Source organism: Vicugna pacos, chromosome 8 (genome assembly GCF_048564905.1).
Source record: "Vicugna pacos chromosome 8, VicPac4, whole genome shotgun sequence".
In the NCBI taxonomy this organism is placed as follows: domain Eukaryota; kingdom Metazoa; phylum Chordata; class Mammalia; order Artiodactyla; family Camelidae; genus Vicugna; species Vicugna pacos.
The window spans coordinates 45,644,294-45,653,159 of NC_132994.1; the positions used below are offsets into that span (position 1 = coordinate 45,644,294).

At 44.0% G+C, this 8,866-nt stretch overlaps 1 pseudogene; it reads left to right on the plus strand.

Annotated features, from left to right (window-relative positions):
- The first annotated feature begins 1,704 nt into the window (after positions 1–1,704).
- On the plus strand, positions 1,705–3,896 carry LOC140697740 (protein lin-28 homolog A pseudogene; annotated as a pseudogene).
- Positions 3,897–8,866: the final 4,970 nt, after the last annotated feature.

The following is an 8,866-nucleotide window of genomic DNA, read 5'->3' on the forward strand; positions in this document are numbered from 1 at the left end:
GTTATGTGTTGGCTAACTAGTTCTAGAGGATTTAGACCAAAGGGGGCTCCAAATTAAAAACAGGAAAAAAAAATTTCCCTATTCCAGGTGGTGACTGAAATAAATGCACAGCCTAAAAATTAAGAGTTATGTTTTATTTAGTGGGAGGACTTGAGCCAGGATGACAGCCTCTCAGATCGCTCTGAGGGACTGCTCCCCAAAGGTAGGGGAGGAGCTAGGATATATAGGAGCTTTACAACAAAGACCAGGTAGTTGGAACAATAAAAGATTGCTTGTTATCTAAAGAAAACCAGGCATCTCAAGTTAAAGAATTTAGTGTTTTTCTATGTATGGGAAAGAGAAAACATTTGGGCTCACTGAACTCATTCCTTTGACAAGCACCTGGCTATCTAGGGCCAGTATCCTGTCCTTACTTATTCTGAGTCCGCTCAGAGTGCACCCTTGTGAGTGGCTGCAGAGGCTGGGCTGCAGGCCTGTCCTCACTGGGGGGTGGCGGCAGCCGCTGATGACTTAGTTTCAGCATTCTTTGTTTACTGATATGGTTGCAGTGTTTTCATTCACATTGCAGTATTTTCGTTCACAAAGGTATTGAGAAAAATACATTCGTTTTCATGTTAGACACACTTGAAACACGAGACTCGAGGAAGCTAAAGTGTGTGTTCTTTGAATAGTAAGAGCAATAACTTCAATTTTGGTGCGACTGCAGTTAGACCTGGTGGGAGCTAGTAGATCTACAATTATGACTGGATCTTCAATAGAGTGTGTTTTTCACAGCTAAGTGCAATTTTATTCTCATTTCAATTATTTCAGACACATCACCTCTAATACTTGTTACTGAGATACTTCCTAAGCACCCCAGACCCAAGTTCACCCTCCGAGAGCCCATCAGAGTCCAGATGCTAGACGCCTGTGTGAACGAAAAATACTGCAAACCGTATCAGTAAACAAAGAATGCTGAAACCATCAAGTCATCAGCAGCTGCCGTGCCGCCATCCCCCAATGAAGACAAGCCTCAGCCTGGCCTCTACAGCCACTCACAATGGTGCACCCTGAGGGGCCTCAGAATAAGAAAGGACAGGATACTGGCCCTAGGTAGCCAGGTGCTTGTCAAAGGAATGAATTCAATGACCCCAAATGTTTGCTTCCTCCCATGCATAGAAAAGCACTAAATTCTTTAACTTGAGATGCCTGGTTTTCTTTAGATAACAAGTAATCTTTTATTGTTCCAACAACTTGGTCTTTGTTGTAAAGCTCCTGTATATCCTAGCTCCTCCCCTACCTCTTCGGAGCAGTCCTTCAGAGCGATCTGAGAGGCTGTCATCCTGGCTCAAGTCCTCCCGCCAAATAAAACATAACTCTCAACTTTTAGGCTGTGTGTTTATTTTAGTTGACATCTGACATCTTGCCCATAACCCAGTCCTTTCTCAAATCCCATTCTCCCTCCACTCTCTTAAACCTGCCCAGTGTGCGCTTTGGAAGTGGCAGGTCTGCCATCAGCAAGCTCTCTTCCATGCTTATAAATTTACTTCTCTAAACATGCTCCTCACCCTCTTGCGCTACCTACATCACAATTTTCAAACCTTGATGTGATAAGCATCACCTGGAGTGCTGGAGAAGCTGTAGGAGCCTCTTCTCTTGCCCCTCATTTGCCCCCGGACTTCTCAGGGGCCAGCAACCACCCTATCAGGGGCTCAACCGACTCCCATGGACTTAGTGTCTGGCCAACAGTTCGTAGGTGGCAGCACCAAGGCGCCCAAGGAGGCACTGAGGACACGGCACTGGCAGCAGAGAGCTGCTGCTGCAGCCTGGGGCCAGCCCTGTAAGTGGTCCCACCAGGCGCCTGGGTTGGGCTTCCTGTTTGTCACCACCAGCACCAAGGTTGCACTGTACTTTGTGCCCCAGAGTAAACTGCACCTGGAGGGCTTCTGGAGCCTGAACGAGGGTGAGGCAGTGGAGCTCACTTTTAAGGAGTTTCCTTAAGAACTGGAATCTCTCAGTGTCAGTGGCCCTGATGCGTGTTCGGTGTTGGGAGTGAGAGGTGGCCAAACAGGAGGAACATGCAGAGGAAAGTCAAAGGGAGACAGATGTTCCAACTGTGGAGGTCGAGACTATCAGGCTTGGGAGAGCACACTGCCACCCCTGGCCCAGATGTGCCACATCTGCCAGAGCATCAGCCATGTGCTGGTCTCCTGTCCACTGAAAGCCCCCAGCTCACAGGGGAGACCAGCCTACTTCCTGGGGGAAGAAGAGATCCACTGCCCTATCCTGCTTCCAGAGGTAGAGATTTGAGCCTCAGTGTGGGGGTGATCCTTTTGCCATCAGGAAGTGGTGCGGAGCAGGCATCCATCCATCTGCTGAGTGGAGAAAGTGGGGACAGGGTGGGTAGGGGCAGCTGGCACTGTCACATCTCTCAGGACAGGTCAGGTCCGCATCATCGCCCCCTCCTCTCACTCAGGTTAGGGTAGTACTGAGGTGAAGAACTCCAACCCTGCTCTGTCCAAACGCACAGGAGGGTTTCGGGGGAAGCCCCTCTAGAGGCTGCCTGTTTTATCAGAGTCTCTACTCTCCGAATCTCCTGCTTTTGAAAGTGGCCTGAGAAGTTGTTTTCCTTTTAAAGAAGACTATGTAACAATAATGTTTGCTGTGCCAGAGTGAAAAGAGTAAGCATGCGACCAGGTTGATGGGTCCAACACCCCAGCCACTACATTCTGTAGGAGGGAATATCCTAGGAGTAAGGCCAGATTTTTCCACGTCTTGTCTCTTCAAAACCCATTCTTGGGATAGGGTGCCAGGAACTGTCCCAAGAAACGGGTGGTGATGATAAGCCAAAGGGGTGGCTGAGGGAGCATCTGCGACCTACTGTCCCGTGCCCTCTCCCCCACACATGGTGCGATGGGCCAGTATGCTTGCATTTATTTGCTCCTTCCTTGGGTCCTGCTGTCTCAGGATGCCAACTGCACTAGTTGTGTGCAAATGGCGTATCTTGAGCATTTTATCTCGTTTTCTTAATATTAATACTCTGGTTTGTGTTTTAATCTAACACCCTCATTCCTGCATGGCATTCTCAGGTATGCGAGCAACCTCAGGCATGAGTGGGCAGCAGCTCCGGGTCGGCACAGCAGGGCTGCTTTTTGGCTTTTTGTTGTCATTCTGTCACCGTGGAGAACAACTATCCGGAGTGCATAGCCTATTGAACTGCCTCATTTTTGCCAGGGAGAGCTGGCTTTTCTGCTATAGTGTCCTCCTGAAACCCCTCCACCTTCGATGTTTCCTGGGAGAGTAGGTTTTAACTGGACTTGATTCTCCTCCTGGAAGATTGGAAATTGGTCTGAACAGGAACAGGTGGTGCAGAGAGGTTAGGAGAGTCTGGGCCAGGTGCCAGGCCGGAGGGGAAGCCAAGCATAGCTGCAGGTTGTCTATGTGATAAAGGTCTCCCGTTCCAGAACGCTCATCTCAGGGCACAGCACTCACTCTACATACCAGATCCATCCTTCACTGGACTGGGCCAGGCCTACCATGCACACCAGGGAATATGTGTGTGTGTTTGTTAAAATATATACATAGAGAGAGAGAGAGAGTTGAGGGAAGGTATGGCTCAGTGGTAGAATGCGTGCTTAGCGTGCACAAGGTCCTGAGTTCAATCCCCAGCACCTCCATTAAATAAACAAACAAACATAATTACCTCCTCTCCCCACCAAAAAATGCGACCTGATAAGGATGGGTTTCAAGAACAACACCCTCTGTTGCTGCCCAGGGATGGACATATGAAGTAAGGACTGAAATCCTTAACCTTTAAAAATTCTGGGCTTTTTCTCCTTGGCTTCCAGAGAGCCGACAGCGATGGCTTCTTCGTGGGGCCAGGAGCCAGCGGCCTGCCCTGCTGCAGCAGTGATTAACAGTGCCGGTAGCTCAGGGAGAAAAGGGGCTTCGTTCACATGCTGTGAGGTCACCGCGAACCTGCCTCACTGTGTTGAAAGGGGCGAGTGTAACAGAGTGCGTTGGGTGCTGTGTGTCTGACCCCGGTTAACCGCTGCCCCCTCTAGTTGAGGCATTTGTCTGGGCTTTGTAGGACGTCACAAGTTACTGACTTGGCGATTGCTAGTTGGCCTACTTTGTGGAAATATAATGTGTTGGTCTTTCTCCATGTTCTTTTGAGGTTTTATGGTTTACAGACTTCTTTTTTGGATTGAGAGAAAAATAGCTAAAGCATCTTTGACAATAGTCTCTGCACCAGGAAGAGGAACTGAAATGCAAGATCAGGGGCTCCTCTTCTCAAAGTAGGGGTCTTAAAGCATTCTTTCATTGGTGTTCCCCTTCCCCTATTTCCTATTTTCAACCATTTTTTTGACTTCTACCATATCCCCTTCACTTACCCAAGAGCCACATTTTAAAAACCACTCCTCTATGAAAATCTCTGAGAGCTCTCTTTCCCTTCGTGTGTGAAGACTTTGCATTCCCATACCTTACATTTCTTAAGGCATGCTGGTTGGGTGTATCCTTTCTCACCAATAGCACTTAACCATTCTTATTAAAACTCCCAGATCATCTGCAGTATATGCCAGCTTTACCATGAAACCATTCTTCCTGGTTATCATCTCATATCTCCTAGTCTCTCTTCCTCTTTTGGTGCTGACTTCAGCATCTCTCTCCAGCCCAACTCCATCCTTACTCTTGCAGACTTCAACATCCAGGTAGACGATCCACCCCACACCCTGGTTTCCTCTTGTATTGACTCCAGATGCCCTTGGTGTCTCTGTTCTGCACTACCAAGGTCATGCTCCTGCTGGTTGCCTTGGGACCCAATCTTTTTTTTTTCCCCCAAGGCTTTATTCCTTTGCATAGAGTTTCTTTTTTTTTAATTGAAGTATAGTCAGTTTACAATGTTGATTTCTGGTGCACAGCATAATGTTTCAGTCATACATATACATACATATATTCATTTTCATATTCTTTTTCATTATGGGTTGCTATAGGATATTGAATACAATTCCCTGTGCTATACAGAAGAAACTTGTCATTTATCTATTTTATATATATTAATTAGTATCTGCAAACCCCAAACTCCCAATTTATCCCTTCCTGCCTCTTTTCCCTTTGGTAACCGTAAGTTGGTTTTCTATGTCTGTGAATCTGTTTCTGTTTTGTAAATAAGTTCATTTGTCTCATTTTTCTCAGATTCTATGTATTTCCATGATATTTTTCTTTCCCTTTCTGGCTCACTTCACTTAGAATGATGATCTCCAGGTCCATCCACATTGCTGCAAATGGCATTATTTTATTCTTTTTTATGGCTGAGTAGTATTACTTAGGTATGTGTATACACACACACACACACACACACACACACACACACATAATATATGTATATATATGTTATGTATATATATGTATCACAACTTCTTTATGGGATCCAATCTTGATATCTGACACCCTGTCAGATAATGTACTGGCTGTGCCATTCCTCTGCCAAGGCTAGCTCTCAGACTGGAGAGCCTGGCCCACTGTACTACAATCCAGGGTTCATTTCCTATGTTCCTGCTGGGTCCCTTCTGATTCAGCTTCTCTAAACTGATCTCCCTTTTGCTTCAATGCAGCCACTTGCTGCAATGTACCCTAACCCCACCCCTATCTTTTGCTAAGGGCTAGCTCTGACAGCGTTTACTGTACAGAATGATTTTGGGGATTTCCTAGAATATACACTGTACAAATGAGATTACACAATAACAGGCTGTCTGATCATAAACAAGTCTTTGAATCATTTATTTATTCTCTGTGTCAGTTTCCATATTTATAAAATAAAGGGGTGGATAATATGAATTACATTATCTTTCATGTTGCTCCAAGTTCCAGCATAAATCATTTGGTATTGATTCCCAAGCTTAAGAAGAAGAATCAAGCTACACCCCTACAACTTACAGTCCAAAGAAGAAAACAAATAAAAAATACATTTATAAATAGACAATAAAAATATTTAATTTTATAGGAAGCAGTACATAAGAACAAATAAAACCAGAGCAAAGGAGCAATCAGCATTAGGTGAATGTTGTCAATAATACTTTCTTAGAGAAGGTAAATTCTGAATGAAGTGTTGTCCATGGAGTAGCAAGTGTGCAGTGAGAACAAAGTTCTCCAAGTTAACCTGATCACTTCTCTGAACCTCATGACGAAGTAAAGCTGACCCAGGAGACCCAATTAGGACAGTCGTCCCCATCTCTACTCTAGGATTAGAGATGAAAGAAGATTAACAATTATAAAAACCGTAAGTTCAGAAATCATAGAATAGGAATCACCAAAAAAGTGCCATATTCTGTATTCTTTTTTGGGCTTATTACAGAAGATATTAAAGGAAAAAAAAGTTGTCTTTGGGTATAAAAATAAAACTTCCTGCCATTTGAGTGTATAAGAATTAAATAACAAGAAACAGTTTAAAAACAGCTAGGAATATATATATATAATTGAATGCTAAATTAAAGTTATATAAAATTTTCAGGACTTGTAGAAAGAAAGAACAACAAATTTAACAGCTCTCATAAAGAATTTATTTCTTAAACTATTAAGATGGATTAGCTTTCAAATTAGCTACTTGTCTTCTTTGGGTAGAGAGCTCTCATCACTGAACTGCACACATTCATGTCTCAGGGAAGTCCTGACAGCAATCAGAGCTCATATTTTTGTATCCAAACACCAGAAGAGATGGCCCTACCTAAAAGGAGGGCTGTCACCCCCATTTCCACTCTAGTGATTCTCAGACTGCCTCCTAGGTCTTCTCATAACCAGGATTTGCTCCATCTCAGAAACATTAAGCTTCAGTTGTCCACTCTCTGACCATATTGTCTTGTCATTACTGTCCTCTCATGCCCCCAAGACTTCTATGCAGCCTTTGACCTCAGAGATCTCTAGTTCACGGGCCCTTCCATTTTATTCCAATCTATCAGTTCCTTGTTCAGCTCTCTTAAGTCCCTGGTTATCATGGGCTCTGAGATCATCAGTAGTTCCTTGAAATATTTAGCATGGCTAGCTTCCAGTCACTCTCATGGAGCAAAACTTCTCTCTATGACTTTTTGTTGAATACTACCAAAAGCTCTATTTAAAAGAATAAGAAAAAAATTCCAGGAGATTTAATAATGTGGTGCCGCTAAAAACTCACACTCTTTATTCTCAGATGGGTCTGTTTTTGACCATCACCTGTATTACATGAATGCTGATGTCACTGTTGCATCTACATGGCCATGGCAGTATGGTTGGCTAAAGTAGAATGAGGTGGAGAAGGAAGTTATCCAAGACGAAGAAATCAAAGAATCAAGCAGCTAGGTTATTTTATGGGATACTTACATGGAAGTTTAAGTCATTAAGGATGACCTGAGGACTCTGTGTGTTAAGGATGATCATGACCCAGAGGTCATCAGTAATGAGGAGGAACTGATGTGAGCCTAGCAGATTAGCATAAAACTGGAGCTGGAGTTGGAGAAGGCAAGATCAGTGAAGCAACATTTCTTGGGAAATAGGGAGGGCACTTAACCACATCTCAGACCTGAGATGAATGTGATGTAGGAGAATCTGGCACTTACTCATAGTCTTCCTCCTGACATTCCCTTCTTGACATCATCTTTGATGACCTCCAACCATGTGAATAATCCACCCAACCCTCTGGCTTCTTGGTTCCCTGATTGCCCCATTTTTAGGGACCTTTCCCATCCAGCCCATGGCCAATCCTAGAATATATCAGCAGTGGGGGGATATCATGAACTATCTAGGATCCCCCTTCAGGACTGAAACAATGATTACTCTAGCTTCTGAGAGCATCAGTGGCTGGCAGCTTTCAACCATGACCTTCCCTCGGACATCTCCTTGGCTAAAGAGAGCCACTTAATCCACGATCATACCACCTTCCCATCACCAAAGCCCACAATCAATGACTGCACAACATGGAGACATAATAGTCCAGCCCCCTTGCCTCAACTTTGAAGCTCCATCCCAACCCCAAAGCTCCCTGTAGAATTAACTGAGGCTTTTGTCTGGATTTCATCACAGTTCAGCTTCTCCGGCTGTCCAGTCTTGCTTCCATTCCTCTCCCTCAGGTATTAATTCCCAGAGCTCTCCCCAGTAAATTTCCTACACTCTAATCTCTTTCTCAGGCGCTGATTCCCAGGAAACATGAGCTGTGGCAATATCAATGACTAAAATTGTTACATGTCTAAAATGTCACTTTAGTCAAATCTCTAACTACAGTGTTCTCCCTTCAGCCCTCTCAGTAAGATATTCCCCTTACATTTGTTTATTGACTGCATAAATCACTCATTTCTTGACTATTCTGCCCATCATTCTCTTCCTGTTTTTAATGCCTTTCTTGTCCAGGTGCAATTCTAAGGTGAAGAATTCTAACCCTTCTCTTGCAAATACCTGATATTCACTCCGTACTGTATTTCTACTAAATCTGTCTGAGACTCAGCTATGCTCCATCTCTAGGCTTATATCAAAGGCACTGAGAAAACTATTGTGAAAATCTATGATTTTCAGTCGCATTGGTCTCTAAATGACCCTTTTGTGTGTGTGTGTGTGTGTGTGTGTGTTGTTGTTGTTGTTTTTGTTTTGGCTAGCTTATTCTCTCATTCTCCCACAGTAACAACGTCAAATACTCTGCACATGTCACAAAACTCCTACTTGTTAATCCCTTCTCATTCTCAGCAGATGATCTTTTAAAGCATAACTTACCTAGAGTAACTATGAATCTGCAGTGTATAGCTCACAATGTTTTTATGCTGATTACAGCTATGTAATAGCCTCCCAAATTAAAATGTACATTTCCAGCACCACATTACCATCAGGATTTCTTCATGTCCCTGTTTAGTCATACGCCCTTTCCCTA